Raw genomic sequence first — 10,206 nt, forward strand, 5'->3', positions numbered from 1 at the left:
GGAGAGGCCAGCTGCATCGAGAAAGGGGGCATCGGTGAGGTAACCGGGTGCCCCATACAGAGGAGAGCCGGCGGTAGATACGGCGACCTCGCGGACCCCCACAGGAACGCAGGTACCAGGCCTGAGGGACCGGGCTGGCGTCCCTATAGGCAGTACACCTAGCCCGAAGACCGTTGTTGATGGCCGGCACATTGAGGCGAGAGGGTGGCAAGCCAGGAGCGACGTTGAGGCCATAGGAGGAAGAGCCTAAGTTGGCGAGTGGCCGGGGTGTAGGGGAGGACGGAGCCCCGAGGTTACCCGCCGAGGAATGCACCGACACTGGTGGATACCCCAAGGGAGGACCCCCCACTTAAGGTACCATCAAAGTCGTGGCAGGAGAGTTCAGGGGTCCCCCTGATACCAGCAGGGGTAATCTCTGGGGTGCACTCAAAAAGCCAGGGCGCACGAAACCTTGGGCCCGGGCAAAGGCAGCGCGGGAACACCTGGTAGAGCGGAGGCGGGTACAGTGTTCTTTTCTTCCACTGTCTGCGGCTTGTGTAGGGAGATATATTATGCAACTTCAAGAAGTAGTTGAAATTGAAGCCATAGAAACTGAAAAGGCTATAAATAGCCTAGGAACAGCAATAAAAACTTTAGCTGAAGATCAAGAAAGACTCCGACAAATAGTTATACAAAACAGAGTAGCTCTAGACTATGTGCTAGCCTCAGAAGGGGGTGCTTGTGCTGTAATTGGTGAAGAATGTTGCACATATGCTAATAGCTCCTTCGACCTAGTCAAAGGTTATGTTAATGATGCCCTGGTACATGCAGCTAAAGCTGCTAAAGTAACCTTTGTTCCAAAAGATACCTCAGCCGACTGGTTCAGTTTCCCGAGTAAGCCTTTGAATCCTCCCCAAGGGAAAATAATGTCTGTCTTGTGCCTGATTTTAGTTTTAGGCTTAAGTATATATATATCTATACAACTAATCTTGTTTTCTGTCCGCATGAACTTCCGAAAAACTAAGCAAAGCATTTCTAATATCTCAAAAGAAACTAAAATAATGGTATCACAAACTTGTAATTGCATCAACAGCTACCAAAGAGATATAGATAATGAGTTACAAAAGTTAATGAAGATAGAAGTGTGAGACTGTTAAGTCTCAAAGCGGGGATTGAGGAAGAAGGGAAAAATAGAGTTGAATCTCCATTATATGTAAGAATAAATAAAAGAAACATATACCCAGCTTGGCTATGAGGAAGTCAAAAGGGCATGACCCAGAACCGCAAGACTAACACAAGACTGGGACCATCCTGCCCAGGTCTAGTAAAAAACAAAAGCCTAGCACAAAAGTAACCACAAACCAGCCTGCTGAGTCAGCCCAAAATGAGAAGTGAACCCTAAGTTACAAGTTAGACAAGAGAGAGTACATTTTTTGCTAACATAATCATAAAATAAGACATGCACTTTACTAACAAAGTCATGGCAAATGCTGATTAGTTATATCATAGCTATGCTTATGATGTCATATTTTCTATATGAACTCACCTCACCTGTTCTATGAGGTCAAACCTCTTCACAAATCTCCAATTGTGTATGAGTCTGTCCAGAATGCATTCTCTAATAAACCAAGCTTCTGCTGACCTGACCTAAAGTTTGCTGCATGTGTTTACCATGACACTTGCAATAGAGGACACCTAAAGTCAGGAGCTTCCATATAATAATGGCAACACACTTCTCCAAGGATTAGGCTGCCCACATCACTAATGCCCAGTATCATATGTGTGGGGAAGTTCAGGAAGATCTCCATGAAGGCATACCTGGACACCTGGAAGTTCAAATGCTACTGCTTCTCATCCTAGGTGGTCATGATGATCCACTCCCCCCAGTCCCTGCTCATCCCCCTGGCCCAGAAATGCCACTCTATAGTTTGGAGTCACTCCTAAATCTGCTAGGCTACAATGTCCTGTCCTGCAGGCAAAACATCTTCATGTTGGCAAATGCTTCTGTGAATTAGGAGCCAAATGTAGCTACAAACCACCCATTGCTTGGCAGCAGGCACACACATGTGTTTCTCTCCCACAAGTATTATTTCCTTGCTCATGATGCAAATGGAAATAATTGTTGTGGCCAACAGAACGCACCAGCTTTACCTTTTCTTCTCAAATGCACTTATGAATTAGCAATGCTAGGTCAGTAAGATCCACCAGGTGACAACCATTCAGATTCATAGTGGCCATTGGTGGTGGTGGCACAGTCAGCAGTGACAGCATAAATGCTGCCAAAATACAAGCAGGTGGTCAGGTCCATGCGTTACATATCACATCACATCACATCATATCATCATATCACGTCACATCACATAACATGAAAATCCCTCCCATAAAAAATATGCCACCCCCAATATGAACACCCAATGGGAACTTTCCTTGGTATTAGGAGAGTCAGGGGAACCTATGGACACTTGATCAATGAAAAGCATGCTTTGATATAGACTCACTTTGCCATTTTCTGACAGAAAAAAAGCAGTGTATTCAACTACTCTAAGCTGGGCCCAGCTACACAAGACACTTCAGTGCACAGTAGACTAATCTATTGTGCAGTAAAGAATAACCATGTAACCATGCACAGCAGCTACTATGCAATAAATTGCTAGAAACTGTAAATACACACACTACATTATAGCACTCATGCAGATGCTGACTGGGAGCAAATTTGTCAAGGTCAGCCACATCAGCATAGAATCAAGTCCTGGTGTTTCTCAGTTCTTGGCAGCCCCCAGAAGCTTGGCACTGATTAGCAACAGGACTGGATCACTCTCTGTACCCTGTCCTGTAGGACTGTGCAAAATGTTGACAGATGCTTTGTTTTGAAGCCGTTTCAACACATTTTGAGCTCGAAACAGCAAAATTGAAATGAAACAAAAGGCTTCAAAACAGCTTTGAAACAAAATGAGGGCACACAAAACAGTTCAAAAGTTTCAAAACATTTTGAAGTTCGAAGCTGGGCTTGCTGCAACTAAATAGAAACTAAAGATGGGGAGGGGGAAAGGACTGCTCTCTGATATTGAGAACATCTAGCTCCCTGTTAGATTCCCCAGCTCTCTAATCACTTCCCCTAGCTCTCTGATCATTTTGCCAGCTCTTTCCAAGAGGCGTGGGCCCTTGATCTGTGCGTGGCGTTTCAGAAGGCTGCAGCCTGCTGAAACCCAGTGCGCAGATCCAGGTGGGGAGGAAGGAGCCAGAGCTTCCGCTGCGGCCGCCTCAGGGAGGATGGTGGGGGAGGAGGTGGAGGCAGGCCTGGGGGGAAGCTGCTGCTGCTGCTGCTGCCACCTCCACCTCAGGTAGGGAGGTAGGGGAGGAGGCGGTGGTGGGTGGGGATGGGGAGGAAGCCAGAGCCACCACAACCTCAGGCAGGGAAGTCAGGGAGGAGGTGGAGGCAGGCCGGGGGGAGAGAGGCTCTAGCAGCAGAGGGATTGTTCACATGGCTGGCCCTGAAGCGGGAGGGCAATTAAACATTCTATGAAAGCCTGTGTCATTCATGACAGGCAATTGGTTAGTCTGTGCATAACTATGCTTATATTCCCAGTGGCCACATATATACATTCACTAAACTGTTGAGTACATTAATTATTTGTAGAGAAAAGCATCACTGTCTACATGTGTGATGCTATTAGGCCTCAATAAACTTGTTTACACCACCATAAACCATCTTACAGTGCCGTGATTATCTGAGATTAAACACACTTGTGGCAGGCTTGCCAGTGACAACCCAGCGTGTTGATTTGAGCCAGATGGCTCCAGCCAGTTGGTGGGAACATTCCTCCTCTCAGCCAATCAGAAGAAGGTAGGAGACAGGCTTGCCCTGCCCTGCCCTAGGGGTGAGCTGAAAAAAGAGGACCTTAGGGGGAACTAACCCTCAGGCTTTCCCATTCCTCCTTCCCAAACTGGGGGCAGAGCCTCCAGAACGAATAAAAGCCCACGTGCTCACCAATGTGTGCTGAGCACACAGGCAGCTTCAACGGGGGATGATGAAGACAGGATGCAGAAGAGCTGGAAGAGATAACTAGCGGGGCAGAGAAGTTGCCTCAGAAGTGCCCTGATACTTTCAACAAGCAGGAAGCAGCAGGCTGCTGCATCCCAGCCCTACCATGGCAAGAGCTACGGCATAGGTGCACATGGTGGTGCACAGAGGGTTTGGAGAGCAGATAGGACCTCAGCGGCTGCGTGAGGCAGGTCGGGTCCTCATTCCTGCATGAGGCAGGAGCCCTCGGTGCACGGATTGGTGCACAGGGATGGTAAGAATCCAGAAGCAAATGGGACCTCTGTGGCTTCATGAGGCAGCGTGGGTCCCCAAACCTGCTTGAGGGACCACCAGTGATCACCAACAATAAACCACCCTCTTCCATGTGCAGCTATTTACAAGCATGTGGTTAATGTAGTATAAGGTGGTATGATAGGCTAGTGGTGCCTATGGCATGGAGCCTGGAAGGAAGTGTGAAGCATCCTAGCCTGTGGCAGCAGAACCACGGGTGCAGACACCATGGCAAAGCCAGTGACTTGGGGGCTCAGCCATGCATGAGGGCAGGTGCTGTTCAACCTGATATCCCTTCTCCTCCACGTGGCTGGGCCCAGCAGAGACCATCTCCCATTCAGGGTCCACATCGCAGACAGGGGAACAGTGGGCAGGAGCCCAGATAGGTGGCCTGGCTGCTGGAGGACTCAGCTCAGGAGCAGAGACAGGGTGCCCTGGCCATTGCAGTTACCACTGGATCTTCTACCAGGACCACTGGGCTAGGGCCAGAGCCAGGGCTGGAGCTGGTGGCTGGGTGGTGGGCAGTTGCCAGGTGGCAAGCTGGGCTTAGGCTGGTGGCTGGGTGGCCACTAGCATGAAGGATGCTGCCAGGGCTAGGATGCTGTCAAATACTTGGAGTTCCTCCTCCATGGCCCCATTGCCCAAACCACCACAGAGACCTGCCTCTCCTGGGTGTCCACCATTCTCTCAAGGAGGGCAATGTGCCTCTCCTTGAGGTACAGGAGTCTGGCGCCGTAGGCCCACTCCTCGTGGTCCCTCTCCTGCTCTCAGGTGGCCCACTTCTGATCACACACAACCCTCTCCCAATCATGCAGGATATCCTCAGAGCACCAAGCCTGTGAGTTCACCAGGTGCTCCTCTGCTATAGTGACCAGCTGGTCCAGCAGCAGGGTCCAATCCTGCATCTGACACTGTCAGAGGTGGTGCATGTGGAGGGCACCAGGCATCAGGGGCACTGCCATGACACCAAATCCCAAGGGGCAGTTGGTGCCTCTCCCCCACAAGCAGTTGCTAGACCTGCAGAGTAAGGACAGAGAGGCTCTTTGCGAGAGTTTGCAACATTTTAGAGATAACACGCTTTATACCAAGGAGCTATGCACCATCCAGCCTCAGACTGGGGGTTGTACATGTACAAGTTCCCAGGGACCATGATGGGTTGGCCAGGCAGCCCTTGCTATAGGCAGCCACCGACTGAGTCCTCCATCTCTACTTCCTCCATGGGGGCAGGTGGCCTACTTGTCTTTTGGCACAGGTAGCCTGCCTTCCCAATCCCTTCCCTAGGCTGGGCCAGGGCTGGCTTCTGGCCTCAGCTGTCATGGCTTCTCTGGCCCAAATCCCTCACTGCTGCTGCAGCCAGGCAGATTGCTCACATGGTGTCAGGCCTGATCCAATCAGGCTTTGGGGGCTTGGGGCTTCCACCTGGCTGGCGTATGGAGCTGGTGACATCCCCATCTTCTCCCTGCTCGGCCTCTCGAAAGAGGCGGCTCACATTGGGAATACCCCACATGTGGCCTATGCCTCAAGCATGCCCCTTCTGTGAGTCTCCCAGGCACACAGCAGTGAACTGTTTGAGCACATTGAGGGGTGCCCGACCCTCTACGCCCAGATGCTACTAATCTTCATGATGCACTGAGCACAGCTGAGAACCTGACATAGATTCATAGATTCATAGATGTTAGGATTGGAATAGACCTCAATAGATCATCGAGTCCGACCCCCTGCATAGGCAGGAAAGGGTGCTGGGTCTAGATGACCCCAGCTAGATGCCTACCTAACCTCCTCTTGAAGACCCCCAAGGTAGGGGAGAGCACCACCTCCCTTGGGAGCCCATTCCAGACTTTGGCCACTCTAACTGTGAAGAAGTTCTTCCTTATGTCCAGTCTAAATCTGCTCTCTGCTAGCTTGTGGCCATTATTTCTTGTAACCCCCAGGGGCGCCTTGGTGAGTAAAGCATCACCAATTCCCTTCTGCATCCCCATGATGATCTTATAGGCAGCCACAAGGTCGCCTCTCAACCTTCTCTTGTGGCGGCTGAAGAGGTCCAGGTGCCCTAGTCTCTCCTCATAGGCCTTGGCCTGCAAGCCCTTAACCATACGAGTGGCCCTTCTATGGACCCTCTCCAGGTTATCCACATCCCTCTTGAAGTGCAGCGCCCAAAATATGGGGCCCTGAGATTCATTGTTGTGCCAGGCAAGCTCGCACTTCCCCACAATGCACATGGATGGGTACCTCTGCCTATGTTATGGGTCCGTGACTCTGTGACCGAGGATATCAATGTTGCCATCAATGAGTTTCTCTTCATGTGATAGGCCCCGATTGCCCATCTTGGACAGCACTGGATGCTCAATAAAGTTCTGTACTTCCTCCTGCCTCCCTGTGTTCTGTGCAGGGCAGGGGAGGGTGGGGGGGGAGAGTCTGGGGTGCAGGAGGGAGCTGGCCAGACAGGATGAGGAGGGGAGGGGCAGGGAGGGGTTGGGAGTGGCTCCCCGCACCCAAGGCCTCTGGCCCCAGGTGTGAAGCCCAAGGGCTGGTGGGTGAGGTGGTGTGGGGACAGGTGGCCACTATGCACCCACCCCCAATGCCTCCTTTCTGTGCAGGTCTTACCAGCTGAGCGTGGCAAGAAGTCCTGGTGGTTGGATTCTAAGCCTGGTGGCAGAAAGGTGGTCCACCTGCTTGCAGGGTGCCAATGTGAGGAGGCCCAGCTCCTGGTTGCATGGGCAGTGCCCCCGCCAGTGAGGAGCTGGAACTTGCCATGGGTGGGGTCATCCTTGGCCTGTCCTCCCCACTGCGGATGTACACGTGCAGTTCCCAATTCTGTACAACAAGGCCATGGTTGAGGAGCATGCTAGTTGCTGCTGCTGCTGGCATGAGGGTCTCTCCTCTGGTGACTCCTCCTTAGGGCTCACCCGCAGTTGGGGCACTGGCAGGCCACCATGCTGGAATAAATGTGTTGCCTGTCACCTACGTCCTTGGGAACCAGGATTCTCTCCAGCTCCTGCATGCAGGTCATGGTCCTGCAGGCAACCCTGGGCCATCGGTTGTGGTCCATCACACAAAACCACTGAGCCTGCTGGGCATTGACTTTAACTGCCTCCCTGACTGCTCATGGCTGTACCTTGCCTGAAGCATAGGTTTACAATGCCCATGGACTGGGATCAGCTGGCAGAGCACTGAGAGTCAGGCTCCAGCTGGGTAGAGCTGCTGCAGCCAACACAGGCTGACTACAGGAACCCACAGTGACCAGGGGCAGGCAGCAGCTGGACCAGGGCCCATGGGGCAGGCCAGAGCCAGAGCCAAAGCCAGAGCCAAAGCCAGGCAAGGGTTGCTAAGGAGTTGCCCTTGCCCTGTTGTTGGAGGGACTCTTCCCTTGGCCAGAGGCTGGTCCCCTGGTGGTCTGGCTGACTTGGTCAGTATCTACATGTGCAAAACTGAGCTTTAGCTAATGCTCAGTTAACCTAGAACCTGTATTGAATTTTCAGGTACTAGATAACCATTCCTTAGCCTGTTTTAATGCATGGTAGCTTAACACACAGTTCACTAGTGATACTTTACTGTGCAGTAAATTAATCTACTGTTCAGTAAAGCATCTTTTGTATACATGCCCAGAGACACCTAGACAAATTGGAGGGTTGGACTGAAAGAAATCTCAGGAGATGCATTAAGAACAAGTGCAAAGTCCTGTACATAGGACAAAACAACCCCATGCACCACTACAGACTGGCAGGGCTGTCCTTGGGGGTGAGGAAGTGAATCATGGTGGCTGCCCTGTGCCTCGAAATCTGGGGGGCCTTGCAGAGCTGAGTGAGCAGTGGTGGCACGGAGCTGGGCAGAGTGGCAGAGCTGGGCAGAGCGGTGGTGCCACATCCAGCCACTCGCTACTCCCACCCCCGCTTCTACCATAGGTGCTGCCATCGGCGGTGGCGGCAGCTCCTTTGGATCCAGGACTGGAGCGGGGGCAGGGCCCTGCATGGGCTGATTTGCCCTGGGCCCCACACCCTGCAGACTGGGGACCAATTGGCTAAGCAGCAACTCTGCAAAAAAGGACCTGGGGTTTATAGTGGACAATAAACTGAATCGGAGTCAGCAATGTGCCTTTGTTGTGAAGAAGGCTGACACATTACTAGGCTGCATTAGCAGGAGTGTTGCCAACAGATCGAGGGAAGTGATTATTCCTCTCTATTCTGCACAGGTGAGGCCACATTTGCAGTCCTGTGTCCAGTTTTGTGCCCCCCCACTACCGAAAGGATATAGACTAACTGGAGAAAGTCTGGTGGAGGGCAACGAAAATGCTGCTAACTCATGAGTCTCTGGGCACTGCTGACATTTCAAAGAGCAAGCTAATTACTATACTTAATTTATAGTCTACTTGTTTACAAAAAAATGATCAAGAGGATATTACTGGCATAATCAGACATTTAAAGATCTTTTTTTCCATATAATTTATCAACATCAATCCTACCAGATTCTGCCATTTTCTGATTGGGTTTTGAATAGAGCACATCAGAATCTCTGAAAACCTAAACTTTTTCCATCCCAACCAGTTCCCAGCAGAGGATATGTTTGCCCAGAACCATCCATTAATTATGTTTATTTGGTATATTTTCCTTCTGGTGCCAGAGTGATACAATGGGGCAGTATTTTAGCATAAGTAAAATCATGCTGAGGGTTTATTTTGCAACATAACTTAGGCATGTAGCTGTTATGAATACTAGAAAATAAAATATTGATTAAAGTAAAAGCTAATAAATATGTATACTATGTAGTATCAACAAGCACTGAAATACCCTTGAGGATATGAATTTTATTGTATTGCTCAAACTCCTATAAAAATGAGTAGCGAGCTGGGTATTGTTTTGACCAATGCCCCCTACATGCTATCTTTATTTTTAAGCTATTTCAAATTATGCATATGAAGATGTAGGCATTTAGGGGAATTTGTGGAGTCAGGGAAGACATACTGTGCAAGTAAATTGTCTTGAGGTTTAATGATTTCTATAAAAGCTGACATATCTTTTTGCCTTTTTTTTTTTGTAATAACATTATATTTCTGTTCAACTTTTAGTTCTCTAAAATCCTAAAACATGATTCTTTTTTTCATCAATAGCGTATACTAGCCATTCACTCCTTATTTTGCATTTGTGTATTTGTTCCTTCTTATGTGTGAGGCTTTGTTATTTTCTTTATTATATTTCTATTCAATTTGGATGATTTTTCTCCAATTCAGCATGGTTGTTCACCAGGGCACCCTTGGGGAAAACTAGGAGTAATGGTCACAAACTCCTGGAAGATCATTTCAGGCTCACTTCAGGCTCAACATTATTACTCCTAGTTTCCCCAAGGATGCCCTGGTGAACAGTTGTTCACCGAGCCCTAGATGTATGTTTCTGATGTAGTGGTAAGCTGCTACCAAGTCCCCTTTCAGCCTTCTCTTTTTCAGGCTGAACAGTGCCAGGTCCCTCAGCCTTTCCTCAGATGGCTTGCTGTGCAAGTCTCTGATCATATGTGTAGCCCTTCTCTGGACTCTCTCAAGCTTACCACATCGTTGCTAAGGTGTAGAACCCAGAATTGGATGCAGTACTCCAGCTCCGGTCTCAACAGTGCTGAGTAACGCCAAGTAGGGCAGCAGAATCACTTCTTTGCAATGGTTTTTCTGGAGATGCATCAATTGATGCATGCCAGCTTATTGTTGGCCCTCCTGGCTACAGCTTCGCACTACCAGCTTATGTCCATACTGTAGTCAATTATTACCCACAGGTCTGTGATGGCAAGTGATGGGGGATCTTCAGTCCTGCTGCCTGATGAGAGGCAGCAGTTGCACAAGCAACCATGTCACGAGTTTTGCCTGCCAGCAGATAGAGGTGCAGGGACCCAGAACCCCCTGCACCTATCTCTTTGACAGCTGGCAGGCGGCGTGG

This window comes from Alligator sinensis, unplaced genomic scaffold, assembly GCF_000455745.1.
Source record: "Alligator sinensis unplaced genomic scaffold, ASM45574v1 scaffold1_1, whole genome shotgun sequence".
Lineage (NCBI taxonomy): Eukaryota > Metazoa > Chordata > Crocodylia > Alligatoridae > Alligator > Alligator sinensis.